The sequence below is a fragment of the Magnolia sinica genome, chromosome 6 (assembly GCF_029962835.1).
Source record: "Magnolia sinica isolate HGM2019 chromosome 6, MsV1, whole genome shotgun sequence".
Taxonomy (NCBI): domain Eukaryota; kingdom Viridiplantae; phylum Streptophyta; class Magnoliopsida; order Magnoliales; family Magnoliaceae; genus Magnolia; species Magnolia sinica.
Genome location: NC_080578.1, coordinates 30,497,952 through 30,517,490, shown reverse-complemented (window position 1 = coordinate 30,517,490; position 19,539 = coordinate 30,497,952). Strand labels below are relative to the sequence as shown.

At 36.5% G+C, this 19,539-nt stretch overlaps 2 long non-coding RNA genes and 1 pseudogene across 2 annotated transcripts; 1 reads left to right on the top strand and 2 right to left on the bottom strand.

The window, feature by feature from the left end:
* Positions 1-4,752: 4,752 nt before the first annotated feature.
* Positions 4,753-7,384, bottom strand: LOC131249952 (uncharacterized). The gene is made up of 3 exons (XR_009172924.1): positions 7,241-7,384; positions 6,378-6,449; positions 4,753-6,289 (listed from the first exon to the last, which is right to left on the bottom strand). It is a non-coding gene; the product is annotated as an uncharacterized LOC131249952 (long non-coding RNA).
* Positions 7,385-8,358: 974 nt separating this feature from the next.
* On the bottom strand, positions 8,359-9,848 carry LOC131249951 (uncharacterized). The gene is made up of 3 exons (XR_009172923.1): positions 9,419-9,848; positions 8,890-9,261; positions 8,359-8,479 (listed from the first exon to the last, which is right to left on the bottom strand). It is a non-coding gene; the product is annotated as an uncharacterized LOC131249951 (long non-coding RNA).
* Positions 9,849-9,939: 91 nt separating this feature from the next.
* On the top strand, positions 9,940-11,640 carry LOC131249581 (phosphatidylinositol/phosphatidylcholine transfer protein SFH13-like; annotated as a pseudogene).
* The last annotated feature ends 7,899 nt before the right edge of the window (positions 11,641-19,539 follow it).

Sequence of the window (19,539 nt, the reverse complement as noted above, 5' to 3'; positions counted from 1 at the left end):
TTAAAAAAGTCTCCACCGTTGGGCACCTAATTTTCTTATCGTTTATTTTTATATTTAAAGGGATTTGGAAGGATTTGGAGGAATTTTCTCCAAATCCTTTATTTAGCACTCTGTATTTGGAGGTAAATAGAATATGAATTATTTAAAACAATGTTTTAAATAGCAATGTTATTGCGTACCGTTCAGTCATCTATAGGTGTGGGCTACACCATACTTCTATTTTTTTAAAAAAAATTTAAAAATATGAAAAACATATATATATATATATATATATATATATATATATATATATATATATATATATATATATATATATATATATAGTCATGCTCACTTGCACACGTGCGCACCTTTGCACACGTGTCATAGGCATCTAATCTGAATGGTCTATGTGATGTGGAATCCCATGAAACTCTATGGGACAAATTTTCACCCTACTATAAAATTCTAATGGACCATAGTAAAGGGAAATGCAAATCAAGGAAGATTATATATATATATATATAGTCATGCTCACTTGCACACATGCGCACCTTTGCACAATGTCATGGGCATCTAATCCAAACAGTCCATGTGATGTGGAATCCCATGAAACCTTAAGGGACAAATTTTTACTCTATTCTAAAATTCTAGTGGGCCATAGCAAAGAGAAGTGCAAACCAAGGGAGGAAGCTGTTTTTATTTTTCATGGCCCACTAAGGTTTTGGATCAAAGTAAAAAAAATGGACCTGGGGGTTTCATGAGGTGCTGCTTCATGTGGACTGTTCAGATTTTAGAGTCACATCACATATGATGAGTTCTCAAACAAGTTCGCACGAGTCCATGTGAACTGGTGCACAGCTGAGCATTCATATATATATATATATATATATATATATATATATATATATAGAGAGAGAGAGAGAGAGAGAGAGAGAGAGAGAGAGAGAGAGAGAGGCATGCTCACTTGCGCACTTTGCAGACGTATCATGGGCCTCTAATCCGAATGGTCAATGTGATGTAGCATCCCATGAAACCCTTATTAAACATTTTCACCATGATCTAAAAGTATGGTGGGCAATAGCAAAGAGAGATGCAAATCAAGGGAGGAAACTGTTCCCTTTTTCTATGGCCCATCAAAGTTTTGGATCAAAGTAAATGTTAGACCTTAGGGATTTCATGGGGTGCTGCATCACATGGACGTTCAAATTTTGGACTTACATCATGTATGATGAGTTCTCAAAAAGTTCTCACGAGAGCTTGTGAGAACTGGTGCGCAGCTGAGCATTTATATATATATATATATATATATATATATATATATATATATATATATATATATATATATATATATATATATATATAATTCATTTATTATTATCTGAAGTGAAAATTGAAATTATATATATAATCATATTCCAATCCAGATATATAAAATTGTAAACAAAATCAAATAATTATTACGTCAGTAACTTTATAAGCAAACCACTTTAATTAATAATGTTTAATTGAAACTATAAGTCACATCTCACAAGTATGAAAAATAAAATAAAATCCCATATGTTAAGAGTATTAAGTACAACAAATATGTTATCAATTAAAATAATAATAATAATAATAATAATAATAATAATCGATTAACTTTCTTTCCAAACCTATTTTCTTTTAAGTTTAGTTTTAATGGTTTTGTAATGTGTGAATTTCATACCAACTTCAACAGAAGATCGACACCATTTTAAGTGAAAGTAAACAAAGAAAGGTTTGATATTAACTTTACATTTTAAGTTTTTCATGCTATTTTTAATAAACAAGATCGAAAATAAAAATAAAAATAAAAATAAATAAAATAAAACATTGTAATGTACGCTGCAAACGCTAGACGCTACTAATTGTAGCGTATGCTATGACTCCTATAGCGTACGCTATAGGAGATTTATGCTATTTAGTTATACTACATAGCTTTACAGTTACGATATGAGCGCTATTTGAAATAAATACTTTTGGTATGTTTTGAAATCTTGAGTTTTTACTATGATTTGAGTGTATTGAGAGAGAAATGCATTTTTGGCTCCCTTTCACAAACAAAAAGGTTACTCATCTAACAAATGTGTTATTAGGCTACCATTATACACGTTGATGATTCCTCCAAAAAAATCCAATTAGCGGCGACAACACTAAAATCACATTAATAGAATGACTCCAACTAGCCAAAACTTCATCTAAATGGATGGTTAAAAATGTTTGAGTCACTTGTTTGTTAACTTACGTTTCTGGGCCACTGAAAACTCAAAATTTTCTCATTTTTTACCATAATATATATATTTCAATAAGCTTATCATAATCATTCTATCAAATATCACATATGTATACTCATTTTGGATGTTTAAGCTAATTTTGATAATCAAATTCATGTCAAGTGAATATACTAAAGAATTGCAATGCATTCCAAATATAAGCTCCTAAATGGAAGGATTGGATTCTGACGCATTCCAATTACAAGCTATGAGACACAATTGAAGATTCAGAATCCCCTTGATTCCTTGTAACAATGATTTAGATTCCAATGCATTTCAAATATAAGCTCCAAAACGAGTCCTAATTAGTGTCACAGATATCTCACACATGCACTTTGTTGGTACTTTTGTCGATATTCACCTCCTAATCTCTATATATGCAAATTTTGTTGCATTCTCGCAATGGAGAGAATGACAATGGAGGTCATTGAGTTCGATTTTCCTCTATTGCGACTTATGCCCATTGGACCCCACATGATAAGTGGTGAGGTAATCAGAATCGTATATGCTGTGGACTTTATGATCACTACAAGAAAAGGGGGCTTTAGCCTCGGTTCAAAATTGAGGCTAAAAAGGTTAAAAACTGAGGCTAAAGCCTTTAGCCTCAGTTTTGCCTCAGTTATCCAAACCAAGGTTGAAACCCCCGTGGCGAAAGGCTTTAGCCTCAGTTTTAGCAACCAAGGCTAAAATGACTTTTATAGCCTCCGTTCTTCAAGTGAGGCTAAAAAAACCTTTTTAGCTTCAGTTTTCTCGAAATGAGGCAAAATTTTGATTTAGCCTCACTTGTTTCCAATTGAGACTAAATCCAAATTTTAGCCTCGGTTGCCTCCAATTGAAGATAAATCTATTTTTAACCTCGGTTCTCAACAACCGAGGCTAAAGCCTTTAGCCACGGGAATTTCAGCCTTGGTTCTCAACAACCGAGGCTAAATCCAAGCCTTGGTTACAAATTGAGGCTAAAAATGTTTAATTTTTTTAAATATTTATTTAAACTACTAATCCATTCATTCAATCCACTCATGAAACAATCAATCATGAAAGCCATAATACCAACAAAATAGTTAACAACTCAATCAAACAATCAATCTCACATTTTTACTATTTAAAGTTTTCAAAACAAACTCAATCAAACTATTACACAACATTAGGTTCCACAAATAATACAAAGTCACAACGCAAGATTTAGGTATGACTTTTACTTGGCTGATGAACAACTACAGCTTGTTCGGTTGTCTGAAAGCATCTGCAAAGAAGAAGAACTCGCCATTAGCAATAATGTTGTGTGCGACTGTCCATGTGTCAAATGAACACAACTCCCTGTGCTATCTTCCCTATTACAACCCGAGAAAGTGATTGAACCCAAAAACAAAAACAGAAATAACTCTGCTTTTAACCTGTTGGAACATCAGGTCAATGGAATCTTGGCAATGGTTAAGTGAGATGTGTGCAGGACCTTCTTGAACACATCTCACTCAAGTTTATTCAATACACACACCATGGTTCTTCACAAACTGTTTGATTAGGGACCTAATAGCTGACACTTCAAATGTGCTAGGAAGGTAATTTTTTTTAGTTGGGATACTAATAAAATGGAAACACAGGCAACTCAACCTATCCAATCATTAGAGTTGCCCGGAACTAGTTCTTGGAATAGTATTGGAGATGCGAAAAAGAAGCAACATATGCAATCAGATCAGTCTAATGCTTGGGGTGGCTGGGGCAGTAATAGTGTGGGAGATGCGGAAAAGATGCACCAGACGCAAGCAGATCAGCCTAATGCTCACGGTGGCTGGGACAGTAATAGTATGGGAGATGCGAAAAAGCACCAGACACAGTCAGATTAGTCTAATGCATGGGGTGGCTGGAATAGTAATAAGAAGGAAACACAGGCAAGTGAATCTAAAAGACCAATAGCAGAGGAGTATCCTGGATTTAATTATTGGAATAGAACGGAAGTGCAAAAGAAGCAGCCCGTTCAATCTGATCAATCTACTCCCTGGGAAAGTTGGAAATCAAATGATGTAGGAAATGAGAGGGTTAAAGATGCTAAATCCCAAGATGTAAATTGTTGGAACCAACCGAATGATTCATCTGCCAAACCATGTGTTTGGGATAAGGATAAGATGCACAGTCAATCTAATTCTGTCTGTGGTAGTCGGAGCCCAAAGGGTACCCATACGGAGAGATCTTCAGACATTGGTGGTTGGAATGAAGACAGAGGACAGGATGAGTTGAATCAACCAACAAGATCTCCTGTTTGGAGTTCTTCCCCTATTGAGAAGTCTTCAGATGATAGCAGTTGGAAAGAGAATAGAGCACACGATTAGTCAAATCACTAAGTTTTAAAAAATGAATTGATGCAATATTCAACCACTAGGATCCATTTGAAGTATTAAAAAAATGAACTAAGTTTTGACATGCAACACGCTTCCATTGACCAGCAAGAATTACTGAAAGAAATATCTCCAACAGGAATTACTTTCCAAGAAAATGTTGTTATGTGAAAGTCAATGAACAACCAATGTAGTTTGTGTATAGTAACCTACTTGCCCTGATAGTGCCCAATCCAGTCAGGAAAAAAAGGTTTGCATGCTAAAATATAGCATCTGTATGCATAGCAGTTTGTGTATAGTAACCTATTTGCAACTGTGTATGCAGCTGTACACACGGTGGTATGGCTGTGTATACAGCCCACAGTCAGTGGTGGGTTGTATTAAAAAAAATTTCCACAAAGGCCAATATGAATATTCATATACAGACAGTGTAGAATACATAAATATTGGTAGATGCACTGGTAAAAAAACTCATACATTTCTAAGAATTGATAAATCCAACAATAATGAAATAAAAGTAAAAGAGGTCATCTATCCTTTACACAGCCTACTGATACCGACTGTTCATCTGGTGGACCCATGTCTGTATATATAACCTGTACTCACATCTCCATCAAAGCTTATGTAAAATCAAGATAAACTCAATCCAAATAAGACAGAAAAGGCTTAGAAACAAACATTCAAGGCAACCATATCTCACCTGATCATGAGATTGTGAGTATCCACCATTACCACTGACTTGACTTTGCTAAACACTCCCTGCAACGAAAATTGGATTAAAAGACCTAATCTACTACATGGATTAAAATTCATCCCATATCTATTCCAGCAAGAAACTAGAAAGAAAAGAAATTGAAACTTGCATCTTTTTCAAATTTTCTCCAAAATGGCCTACAGAACTTTGATTCATCCAAGTCGCCCAAATCGAGTGTTTTAATCCGCAAAGAGCTTATTTTAACACAAAAAAGATGGATGTTTTCCTTGGCTACTTTTTTATTTTCCATTTCCACCAATCCAAACAACCCCTAACTGAATATAGAAATTGCAAATTTGCAATAGACAAGTTGAAAAAACAAGCTTTGTTCTGTCACTTTCAACTGATTTTCCCTTCTTTTTACTTAAATGTCAATGATTGCATGGTGATTTAGGAAATAAGAAAACCTGGAGGCTTTAGGAATCTGATTAAATGGGTTATTGAGAGAAGAAGAATAGAACTTGGTAATGCGATGAAAGCGTTGGAATGGCAGGACATCTCTGCATTCCTTTGATACATGGTGGCCAATTTGCAAGAGTTACACAATGAACAATAGTAACCTTTGACATATACAAGAATGTGTAATAAGTTACTGAACGATGAAGATAAAGACTGTTGCTGGAGTTGTACCAGCTGTTGCTGCCTGAGCTGAGTCTCAACCTGCTAGGTTTGAGAAATTTGTTGGGGAGACTGAATTTGTGTTTGTGACTCAGATTGAGGCTGTGGAACTGCAAGTTTCTGTTTGTACAATTTAAAATACATTTCCAATCCATAGAAACAGTATGCAATGGAAAGATGCATACAAACTTACATAGAAACAATTAACAGGCAAAGATAATCTCAAGAGGAAAAGAGACTCATGCACACTTCTATTTGTTTTCAAAATCCAGTGAGGTATAGGTCCGGCAAGCCTGTTGCTGGTCAAGAACCTGAACAGAGCCATTGCTATCAGCATTTCCAAAGATGAGCAAAATAATCAACTCTACTAAATATAATCATTGAAAGAAAGTGTCTTACATGAAATCTAGTTTTTGCAACTTCTCCAAGGAGATCGGAACATTGCCTGTCAAGTTGTTGAAGCTGAGATCTCTGCCAAAGAAATAACACACGAGAAACCACTGTTTTCAAAAAATGCTAGATTCACATTTTATCCATACGCTAGTGATGGAAACTAAAAGCTTGGAACTATAGTTGCACTAAGCATGAAGCGAAGCGGCATCAAATTCAGTCATAGGAGCGGGGATGTGTTTGTTTCAAAAAGTAAACATGTAGAAATATTTAGGAAACATGAGCAGGAGCAAGAGTCTGAAGTGCAATTCAAAGCGAGATTTGGGGATGGGGCGATTTGGGAGAGAAGAGGGAAGAAAGGTTTTTGGGAGAGAAATATTGGCGCGCGCGCGATTCGGAGATGGTGTGATTTGGGAGAGGAGGTAAAAAAGGGTTTTGGAGAGAAATACAGCGGGCATGATTTGGGGATGATATTCGGAAGGGGAAAAGACTTTTTTTTAATTATTCCAGCAGCAGTGGCTTATCCGTACACGGGCGGCCACGTAAAAACGCCGCACATTTTATATCTACACTGGCGTTTCGTTGGGGCCGCCAGTGAGAGTGCGCTGCTGATACAGAGATTTCTTGTAGTGAATACACAAGTGAAGAAAAGAAAATTTGCATAGACTATGGTTTGTCACTTCCTTTCACTTAACATGGAAGGAACTGTTGGATTAGCTATAAACTGTAAATTAATCAAATTTGCATGAATGCATAAGAGACAAAAACAGATAAAACTCCTTGATCTCTAATACATATGAACAAGACCGATAAAAAGTCTATTCAACAAACAAAACAAGAATGAAACGAAAGAAATGTAACAAATCAACCACCTGTAAACATGAACCACTTAACTCTTAACTGTTGCTTCCATAAGTCATCTAGGCAATAATACTCAGCTGATGAATCCAAGATACTCCAACATTTATCTATCCAGCCATTAGTTGATCAGCAGTTACTCCCATAAACAGAGTAAAAATAGAAAATATCAGATTCTCACCCTGCACAAAAAGAAAAGAAAATATCAGATTCTTGCCCTACACAAAAAGATGAGACCTAGATATGTGGAGCCACAAGAAACTATGTAAAGAACAAAAAAGAAGAGAGAAGCTAAAATATAGTGAGAATCAGCAAACAAAATGCAGAGGAGCTAAAAGACCCTGGTTACAAGTTCCAAAACCCAATTTCAGGTTCAAGATGATGACACTGAACCATGCACCAAAAAAATCTACATCTAAGAGATGATTGTCTATAAAGATGAATTGGATCCAGGGACTCTCACTTCTTGCCAAGGAACTGCCCCATACGAGCTTCCCATTGGCCGCATTTGTGCAGTTAAATAATGATGGAAATCTGGACAAAAAAAATATTCACTAGTATTAAAGAAAGCATCAAATGACCTTGCTTTTGTCAGATAAATAATGTTGGCCAGTCTCTAAAGTTGTTGCCATCGGATATACTCCAACGGTCACGACCATTATAACAGTCATCCCGTCGTAAATTGCCAGAAAACCATGAAAAATCAATTTCATCTATAGGCACCTCATCCATAACTTCAGCTGACAAACAATACTATGATTAGAAGATCATTGGATTGTAGAAATGAGGATCTCATGTCAAATGGACTGAATAGAAAGGCTCTAGAGTAAATATAACCAACCTGCCTACTCGACAACACTCTCAAGCCTAACTGTGTGTGCCTGCGATATGAATGAAATCTACATTCAGACAACGAAAAAGTCCAAGCAATGTGAGAGAGGCAGAACACAAACCTCTTGTTCAGGCCCAGCAATTTGAAACTCTCCATCCATCATTAAGTTTTTATTGGCAACATTTATTTCATCCACAGATGGGCTAGGCAGAACTGTAGCCTCCTGTGATTTTTTATAATTCTTGGAAGGATCAGAATTTGAAGTCATATAAGAAATTCTTCCCCATGCGCCCCTCCAGTGCAACCGCTGCATAAGAGCCAGAACCGCGACTAAAGATTTGCAGCAACTTTAGCGGATTGGAAATTCTTCCCCATGCGCCCCTCCAGTGCAAGGAGCAGGCAAGTGGATAATAAGCAGACACTGCACCATTGTTCCAACAACCATAAGATTTTCAAGCCAGCAGCTCAAACAAGAAATGCACAGCTCAAACCAAAAAAAACAAAAAAGTTAAAAACATGCTTCAATATAAAAAATTTTAAGATTCAACAATATTAAAAATATGTATAGAAACAATAACAAGGAAACATTTTCATGCATTATATACAGGGTTGTTTACTAGACACTTAAAAATGAGTTCATCTCATTTTATTTACTCATAATATGTATTAGAGATAATGAATGTTGGTTATCAAGATTCTTTTTAATCCTGAAATGTGATCTCTAATACATGATAAAGATTGACGAATATGAGATGAACTCAATTTAGGCGTCTACCAAACCGTCCCTGAATATGGACAACTTCTACATTAAATAGAGCACCACTAACAAACCCGTATTTGTTTAATGCTTTATAGCTCTTCAGCCCCGTATTGTTGAGTCTCAGCCTATAGAAATTGAACAATAATAAAATCAGGACAAGATATACTGGTGTAGCATCAAAATACTAAATTCATGAAAGAGCCAAAACCTATGAGACACGACATGGATAGAGTAACATAGGCTAAACAAGTGCTATTCTAAACACTTGAGTGTCTTCCTTTCCCTTCCTAAGCTTCAACAAACCCTTGATCAGCCCATGGTAAACACTCACATCAAGCTATCTTATCCCCTCCATAAACCAAAGCAGCAAATATTGCATTAGCGGCACTTATCCCTCTCTTACGCATTTCGTCAAACATCATTTATGCTTCATTCAACTTCCCCTTTCTACACAACCAAGTGATCAACAGATTTCCATAAAAAAATCCTCAACAATAAAAATGCTATTAATAAATCATAAAATCAACAGATTTCCAGTAGAAAAGGGGGGAAAAGTGAAGTTCGAAGGGATGGATCGGACTGTCTCTGTCCTTCTCAAACATGCCAAATGCCTCCTTGAACTCAGAGATCTGATCATCCCCAAACTCACCTCTATCAGCGTCGATGTCGGCGTGGACGACAAACCGACCATCTTCAATGAAAGAGATAGAGAGAGAGAGAGGAAAATCGAGACCGAGAGCAAGAGAGGAACAATCGATTGAGGAGTGGAGGGTCGTTGGAGAGAGAGAGACTTTCGGGATTTGGGGATGGGGCGATTTGGAAGAGAAGAGGGAAGAAGGGTTTTGGGAGAGAAATATTGGCGTGTGCACGATTTGGGGATGAGACGATTTGGGGAGAGAAGAGGGAAGATGGTTTTGGGAGAGAAATTTTGCCGCTCGGATTTGAGGACGCGGGAGGTGAAAAGCCCTTTCTGTTTTTACAGCGGCGGTGGCTTATTCGTACAGGGGCAGCCACGTAAAAATGCCTCTCATTTGCCGTTTACACGGGCAGTTCGTTGTGGCCGCCTATGGACGTGCGCCGCTGATGCGCACATTTCTTGTAGTGTAATTTTCTGATTATAGATGCAGTTTTCTCTCAACATTGCTGCAATTGTTTTTGTTTCAAGTCCAACTTAAAATAAATGCAATTGCAACTTGGAACATATCACTCACTAAATAAAATGGGAGTAATCCAATTTTGGATATCTTACTTGTTGAAATTTAATTTAAATCAACTGCACATCCTAATGTAGCTTAAGTTAAAAGCATGGTTGTAGAAACTACTATAGCGGCATAGTCAGCTGAGTGCCATGCTCATCTGAGCACACATTACTACCACTAGATTGTAGAATATGTTGTCATAAAGGAAAACTGAGCACACATTACTCCAACTTTTGTAAGTTGTCTTTGATGCACATCTGAAATGCCATATACATTGAAGAGAGCACCTAGCTTGCGTAATTATTATTTTTTTACAAAAAGAAATGTTTGCATTTTTACCCTCAGGGGTACCATGGAGTTGATAAAGAAGGGAGACCCATCTACATTGAGAGGCTTGGTAAAGCCGAACCAAACAGGCTTATACACATCACTATAGTAGATCGCTACTTAAGTATCATGTACAGGAGTATGAGAGGGTCTTTCGTGAGAAATTTCTTGCATGTTCAATTGCGGCAAAAAGGCGCATTAATTCCACAACAACGATCATGGATGTTCATGGCTTGGTATGTGGCATGTTTGTTCCTTTGTTGCAGTTGGCTTTTTGCATTTTGAATACACTTTGTATCTTTTAGATTAGAGGGATTCTCGTCTCTTTGGAGATTTGGGTCCATTTGCATTAATATGGATGACACATTTACCTCACATGGGTTCATTTGTGAGACACAGGGGACAAAAAATTTAACAAAGTGTGCTTGGGACCTCCTTGCTGGCATGCAGAAAATTGATTCGAATTACTATCCTGAGGTACCTAATTCTTTTTGTCACTGGGAATGTTCATGCTCCAAAAGTTTTTTGGTGAATTATTTAACCTATTAATTTATTTTATGCAGACATTACATCAGATGTTCATTGTTAATGCTGGTACTGCTTTCAAGATGGCTTGGATGAGTGTAAAGAAATTTCTTGATCCAAATACTATGGAAAAAATATAAGTAAGAGACCTTCCTTTGGGGACTGTGCTGATTTTATAGCTTTCTGCCGCTTTGGGCGAATATGTTTGGGTGCTAAATATGCAGGTGTTAGGATCCAAATTCCAGAGTAAATTACTTGAAGTCATTGACTCGAGGTATGTTGATTTTTTCCTTGTGCTTTTACTGTTGAGTTTTCCAAAATGTAGGATGTTTTCTCATTTTTCAGATTGTATCTTCTTTTAGTCAACTTCCAGACTTCTTGGGTGGCTCATGCACCTGTTCTGTTGAAGGAGCATGCCTTAGGTCTAATAAAGGACCTTGGAAAGATCTTGAAATTATGAAGGTAAGTTCTAATAAAGGACCTTGGAAAGATCCTGAAATTATGAAGGTAAGTTGCATTATGCTGTTGAGTGACTGGATGCATACTTTTATCACTTATTGGGCATGATTAACAAAGGAAAAAGTACTGATGCATACTGTTTCCTCATAGCTTGTACACAATGCGGAAGCAACATTTGTAAGGGAAGTCACACTAATATCAGAAGGAGAACAGAGAACCAACTCCTATACTAAGCTAAAACCATTGAAGGCAAGACTCTATCGAGCTATTATAGGTTGTTGGTTTGGTATAAACGAGATGGTGTTGCACTGAAACAAGTTGCAGGACAAAGCATAGGAAGAGAAAATTCAGCAAATGTCTTCCCACATGGATTAAGTTGTGAATTGGCAACAGTTTTGATAGCAAGGAAGTATGAGCAGAGATAATTTCTAACAGGAGATCAGAGTCGCATGTACTACTAGTAGATAAGAAGCAATTGAAGGTTCCTAAGAATCTGTGTTTTATTGCAGGTTCGTGTATTTCAAATCACCAAAAGAAACAGAAAATCCAATGAAATCTCAAAATATATTTCAAATACATGATATTACATAAATCAAAGATAAATCTCTAAAATCTAAATACAAAAACCTAAATTACAACTTAAATCAGCAAGAATCGAAACAAAATCCAACGAAATCTCTAAGAATAAAGAGACATAAGTTGGATCAAGATCAAAACAGATCAAGCACCAGAAATCAAGAAAAAATTACAAAAATCAAACCCTAAGTGGAAAATCAAAGCTCCAAACATTGAGATTCGAAAGGAAAACAGATCTATCAGCAAGAATCGGATCAAAATCCAATGAAATCTCTCAGAATCGAGAGACATGGATTCATATTAAAATAGATTAAGCACTAAAAATTGAGAAAAAAAAATCTATAAGTGGAAAAAAGCTCAGTCTTTTAAGGATCTGATGATCGGGGGAGGGAGAGAGAGAGAGAGAGAGAGAGAGAGAGAGAGAGAGAGAGAGACGGTAGATCTGATGAAGACGAAAGAAATATTGGAGAAGACAGAGAGAAGAGCTAGGGTTCGTTTCGATGAGGAGTTGCAATCGGTGTATATGCCCCTTGTTTATCTAGCCTCCACAGAAATCGGCAATGGAGGAGCAAATTTCACAGCAGAGAACAAGGTTTTGCTCTCAGATCGAACACCAAACCCTAATCGCTGATATTACAATGCAAAAACAACAGGATTTTCCACTTCTTGAGCAAGATTTCAGTGAAATCAGCAAAAAAAACTCCTCAGATCGAACCAAAAAATGCGAAAATTGGATTTTGAACGGCCAAATGGGGAAAAAGCAAGTAAATGAGAGATTTCTACCCCGATTTCTAATTTTCGAGAGAAATCAGTAGAAAAAAAAAAGAGATCGAGTACCTGAAATCGGCGAAGAGATTCAGAAGATGAAAAATTAGGGCTTGAGCTACGGATTGATTGGAAAACGTAGCGACCGTAATGAAATGCGTCAGCTTCGTTCTTTAAAGACTGTTAAGCCGACACGCGTGTACAACTCACCTAGTGCATAAGCCACCACGTATGACAGCATGGCATATAGATGAAATAAATCCATTCCATTCATCATGTAGATCTCACTGTATATATGCTTTTATAAGGATATAAAGGTGGTCCACTCATTTTTTGGGCCACTAAATCAGAAGTAAATGGACGTGTTATAAAACTTCAGTTGATTTTTTTCAATTAATTGTGGCCCACCTGTCTAGTGGACCGATCTGGTTCCAAGGATAGTGAATCTATATAATGATGCCCTTCCAATGAATGGCTTGGATTTTGCAATCATATGTCATGCTGGTGTATTTGCTGGCATGTACGTTAGCTGAGGTTTACACGTGCATGGGCTTAGCAAAAATAAATATAAATAAAAGCAAAGAGGGGTTGAGAAGCTGGACCGTTGTACTTCAGAGTGAGGTCCTTCATATCAACGGTTTGGATCACAGGGAAGTCAGCCACTCTTGTAAGAAAAAGAGTAAAAACTGTGAAATAGTAATACTTTCTTTTTCATACAAAGTAAACTTTTGGCCTCGGTTCGTAATTGAGGTTGAAAACGTAGAGTTTTGGCCTCGATTTGTAACTGAGGCTAAAAGTAGGGTTTCGGCCTCAGTATCTCTACAACTTAAGCTGGTTACCGTACCTATACAATTTAGGCTTAGGTCTTTCACCATGGTTCCTATGCAATTGAGGTTAAAATCTAGACCTTTCGCCTCGGTTCCTATGCAACTGAGGTTAAAATGTAGACCTTTTGTCTCGGTTTCTATGTAAAGGAAGCTAAAAAGTAGACCTTTCGCCTCAGTTTTTATGTAACTGAGGCTAAAAAGTAGACCTTTCGCCTCAGTTTCTATGTAACTGAGGCTAAAAAGTAGACTTTTTGCCTCAGTTTCTCTGCAACTGAGGCAAAAATGTAGATTTTTCGCCTCAGTTCTTATGTAAATGAAGCTAAAAATTAGACCTTTTGCCTCGGTTCCTATGCAACTAAGGCTAAAAAGTAGACTTTTCGCCTCGGTTCCTATGCAACTAAGGCTAAAAATTAGACCTTTCGCCTCGGTTCTTATGCAGCTGAGGCTAAAAAGTAGACCTTTCACCTCGGTTCCTATACAACTGAGGGTAAAATGTAAATTTTTCGCCTCGGTTCCTATGCAACTGAGGCTGAAAATTAGACCTTTCGCCTCGGTTCCTATGCAACTGAGGCTAAAAAGTAGACCTTTCGCCTCGGTTCCTATGCAACTGAGGTTAAAAAGTAGACTTTTAGCCTCAATTACCTAGCAACTGAGGTGAAAAATGAACTTTTAGCCTCAGTTCCTTAGCAACTGAGGCTAAAAAACACATTTAGCCTCCATTTTTTCAACTGAGGCTAAAAAATTGAGGCTAAAGGCCGACTTTCTTGTAGTAGATGTAAATCACAATTAGGTTTTAATTAGGGTGAGTTTGTATTCTCTATTCCCCTTTCTGATTTATAATAATAAAATATTTGAAAATAAAATTATAGTCCATAGGACCATCTAATACATAATGTCCTTACTTTAACATCACTTTAAAACTCCCCCTTAAGATAGAGCATACAGATCACACATTCCTAGCTTGAAAATAATATCAGATAGATGAATGCTAGTGACTGCCTTGGTGAAAATTATAGGCAAGTTAGTCCTTAGAAGAAAGGTAAAGAGTATTAATAATACCATCCTTTAGTTTTTCCCGAACAAAGTGACAATAAACATATTTATGTTTAGTATGTTCATGAAATATTGAATTGGAGGCAATACGTATCGTTGTTTGATTGTCACAAAAAAAGAGATTAATATATAAGGAGAACACCCAATTCAGAAAGGAAGGAATGTAACCACAAAATTTCATTGGTGGCATGTCTAATCGTTCTATACTCGGCCTCTACTGAAGAACTGGCAATGACACCCTGCTTTTTTTTTTTTTTTTAGCTTTTTTAAGAAACTAAGTTACCCCCAACAAATGTATAGACACCCATGGTAGAGCGCCGATTGCTAGCACAATTGACCCTGATAGCATCGCAATAAACACGTACATTGAGATGTCTATTGTTGGTATAGAAAAATGGTTTTCCTTACAGATGAATTTATATAATGAAGAATGCGATGAACCACATGAAGATGATTTGAACATATATTCTGCATGAATTTACTAACCACATTGACAACACAAGTGATATTAGGTCAAATAATAGGCAAAGAGATGAGTTTTCCAACTAATCACCAATAAGAGTCAGGTTCAGCAAAAGAAACTGATTTCATTAAAAATAACCAATGATTTTCCTTGATAGGTGAATTTATAGGACGTGATTCTAACATCCTTATGATTTTCAAGAGGTCAAGAGTATACTTTCAAACAAAGAAAATAACATAATGGACTAAGGTCATTTATTTCAAACTAGTAAGCTAAGAATCTCTTAAATGATGTGATGTCATCCGGGTTGTTGCCCATCACTACAATTTCATCCACATATACAACGATAATAGTTAAGTAAGCCCCGTGCTTTTTAATGAACATAGATCGAAAGTACACCGTCGAAACCCAATATGTAGCATAATGTTACTTAAGCATTCAAACCAAGCACGGGGAGATTGTTTCAGACCATATAGTGTCTTCTTCAGTTGGCACACTTTTCCTTTAAACTAGAAATTTGAAATCCAGGTGGCATGCACATATAGATATTTTCTCATAGATGCTTGTGTAAAAAGACATTCTTGATGTCAAGTTAATGAAGGAGTCACTTATGATGAGTGATAATGGAGAGAGGAATACAAATGGAGGTGAGCTTAGCTACAGGAGGGAAGGTATCGTGATAATCAATACCAAACTTTTGAGTGAATTCTTTGGCAACAAGAGAGCTTTGTATTATGCAATTGTCCCATCGGGGTTGTATTTGAGAGTGTAGACCCACTTACACCCCACTATGTGTCGTCCTTGAGGAAGAGGAAAAAAGTTCCCATGTCCTTGCCTGTCAATGACAATCATCTTATCAAGGATTGCTGCCTTCCATTGTGAATCTTTCAAGGCCTCTGCAACTGTTGAAGGAACGGAAATAAGTGAAATTAGAGAAAGAAATGCACAAAATGATGATGAAAGATGGGTATAAGAAACGTGATTACCAATCGAATGATCAATACTATAGGTAGTACAATATTGAACTCGAGGAAAAATAATACATGTAGCTTTCCAGAAGGAAATGGGAAGATCACTCGATGAAGTGGAAACATTAGGTTCTACAACTAATGAGTTAGATGAGGCAAGACAATGAGTCTCAATATCAACCTACCCAATGGTGTTAGTAGGTCCCAAAATTGGAAGTGGCAGAACAATGCAGAAGCTTTCGGTATAAAATATGGGATATCTTAAAAAAAAGGTGATGTCTTTTATAATGCCCCCAAACTCGGCACCCGAGTATCAGTGACTTAGATCCCGAATTTGAGGGTGTTAGCTAAATGATGAACAAATGCATACCATTTCTTTCAATATACTTTTTGTAATTTGCATTCGCATGGTATGCATCAAACAAAAGAGAGATAAATCAAACTTTACTATTAGAATTTCAAACATTACTAAATTAATTCAAATGTCCACCCATCTAGGGACATTATAAAGCTTAAAATTTGTTCAAGTATCAAGTCCAAATAAATCTTACCCATGTCATCCTTGATTGATTCTCCAGGCACGTCTATGTCTACTAGTATGACATCACCTATTTGTTGTTGTTGACAATGAAAGGGCGATTGACCAACTCAGTAAAAATTCCCCCCTAAGATTACACATCCATTATTATAGACAAGTATAGTGCATGAAAACAAGTAAAACAATCACAATAGTTATAGCAAGATATAATATTGAGTAAATGTATGAATGTATGAATGCACATCGGTTTGGGAATGTACATCCATCGTGAACTTGTGAATAAACCCACGATGTAAGACTACCACGACATAATCTAGGAATCACAAAGTGACATACTACGACCTCATGCGAGAGCCATGAAATAATGACCCGCAAATAATATGGGACATACATCAACCCTACTAGTCGGGAATTACTAAGGACATACATCGGCCTCATGGTCCATGAATCCCAAGTGATTATGTAACGAAATCAAATGTACTATGGATGCATGATTAGGTTAATCCCTTTATTAATTTGATTTACAATAACCAATTATGAATACCCTATTTTCTCTCATAGAAAAGAACAACACATAAAGGACTAACTCATGACATATAAAACTACCCTGACATGATCGGACACCAACAAAGTGACATACATCGACCTCATGCAAGTATCATGAGCAAAAGTACAAAAATCACAAGATATGTACATTGACCCCACTAGCTAGAAATCACTAAGGACATACTTCGGCCTAGTGATTTGAAAATCTCACATGATTATAGTAACACTTCATTGAATTGTCAAACTATAATAAAGTAGGAAAACGATAGTTCAAATGTGTGTGATTTGATCCATTCAAATGTACATTTAAGGATGATATTTCACACTTTTATCCTACATGGGTTGTGTCATGGTTTGGTCCTTAATGAGGGTAATCCCCATCATATTCTGAGATGTATAAGAATCCATTCCGATGCCACATTATTTTCATACAAGTGTGACATTCATTCTACACAAATGACATACTACTTGCATATAAATGTCACACTACTTTCACACAAGTGCCAAATTCATTCCACACAAATGCCACACGACTTACACATAAATGCCCCACAACAAAGAAACAACTGCCACACAACTTTTCTAAGGGGACCGCAGAAGCAAACCCCAAATTAGAATCAAACATGTGAAAGATAAACACAACAAAGCATGTACTAGAACACATAATTTTGCATGGAATACCCCTTGCGAAAAAATACCATGATAGAAAGCGATAGTGAATCCACCATGAAAGTGAATTACAAGAGATAGATCTTACTTACAAATGCAAAACCCTTCTAAAAACCCTACCTCCCTCTAAAACAAGCCCTTCAATGTCTTTGAAACCATATTCCCATTTTTACATATATATATATAGCATTACAACTGGAATAGGAAATAATTTACCCAATTACGTAAAATGACACGCGCCGCTGATCTAACCATCAAATGAGCAACCCTCGATCGATCGAGCTCCCATATTCGATCAATCAAACATGCTAAAAAATGTCCAAAGACTTTACAAGTATTTTTTGAATTGTGCCAATCGATTGGTCCCCCATATTCGATTGATCGAGACCCCTATTTCATGTAGAGATTTAAGACATCTAAATAACAATCCAGAATGGCTTCAATCATCATGATCCACAACTTCAAGTTACATTTCTAATCATCTCCATCATAACTTCACCATTGTCATTACTCCTCATATACACTCCGTCTTCATCAAACCTTTGTCAGACCAAGAGAAATCGAACATAATTTGAACTTTTTTGTGGGAATCACCTTTGTAAGCATATTCACTAGATTCATGCTTGTGTAGATCTTCTCGAGATTAACTCCTCATTCCTCAACCACCTAGTGGATAAAATGATGACGGACATCAATATGTTTTGTTTTAAAATGGTAAACAGAATTCTTTACCAACTTGATTGTACTTTCATTGTCACAATTAATTAACATGACCTCCTGCTGAAACCTAACCTCGTTCATCATTTCTCTCAACTAAACACCTTCCTTAAATTCCTTAATCATTGCTATATAGTCAACTTCAGTTGTGGAAAGAGCAATCATAGACTGAAGCTTCGACATCTAACTAATCCCTCTACCTGCTAGAACAAACGAGTAGCTAGAAGTCAACCTTATGTTGTCCATATACCCTATATAATCGGCATTCGCATAGCCTAGCAATTTTTTTATATGATATTTTAAATGTCAAAATGTAGTTTATCGTACCTCGTAGATGATGAAGTGGCCATTTTATTTCCTTCCAATGTTTCTTGTTGGGGTTTAACATGTATCTACTCATAACACTGATTGTATGTGAAATATCTAGTCTCATAAACACTATAACATACATCAAACTATCAAGTGTGCTCAAGTAGGGCACGCGAAACATAATATGCTTTTCTTCATAATGGGGTATTGCTTTGAAGAAATTCGAAAGTGAGCAGCATGGGGTGTGGCAAGTGGTTTAGCTTTAGGCATCCCAAACTTCACTAATACTTATTCAAGGCATTCTACATGAAACAACTGTAACATGCTCCTCTCCCTATCACTATATATATCAATGCCAAGAATCCTCCTTACAGCTCTCAGATATTTCATTTTGAATGTCCCTGATAATGGGGTCTTCTATATATTGATCTCAAACATTTTATGGCTGACGATAAGCATCTCATCAACATATAATACTATATTATAATGAATTCTCAATCACTCGGTGCCTTAAACTAGACATAATGATCATATTTACTTCTGGTAAATTTTTTATTTATAATAAAAGTATTAAATTTCTTATACCCCTACCTAGGTAACTATTTTAAGTTGTACAACGACCTCCTCAACCTACAAACCTTATTCTTTGACATATGAATTTCGAACCCCTCTAGTTGCTTCATGTAGATTTGCTCTTCCAACTCCTCATATAGGAAAGAAATCTTTATATTCATTTGTTCAATTTCTGAATTATATTGGGCAACCAACACCAACACCAAT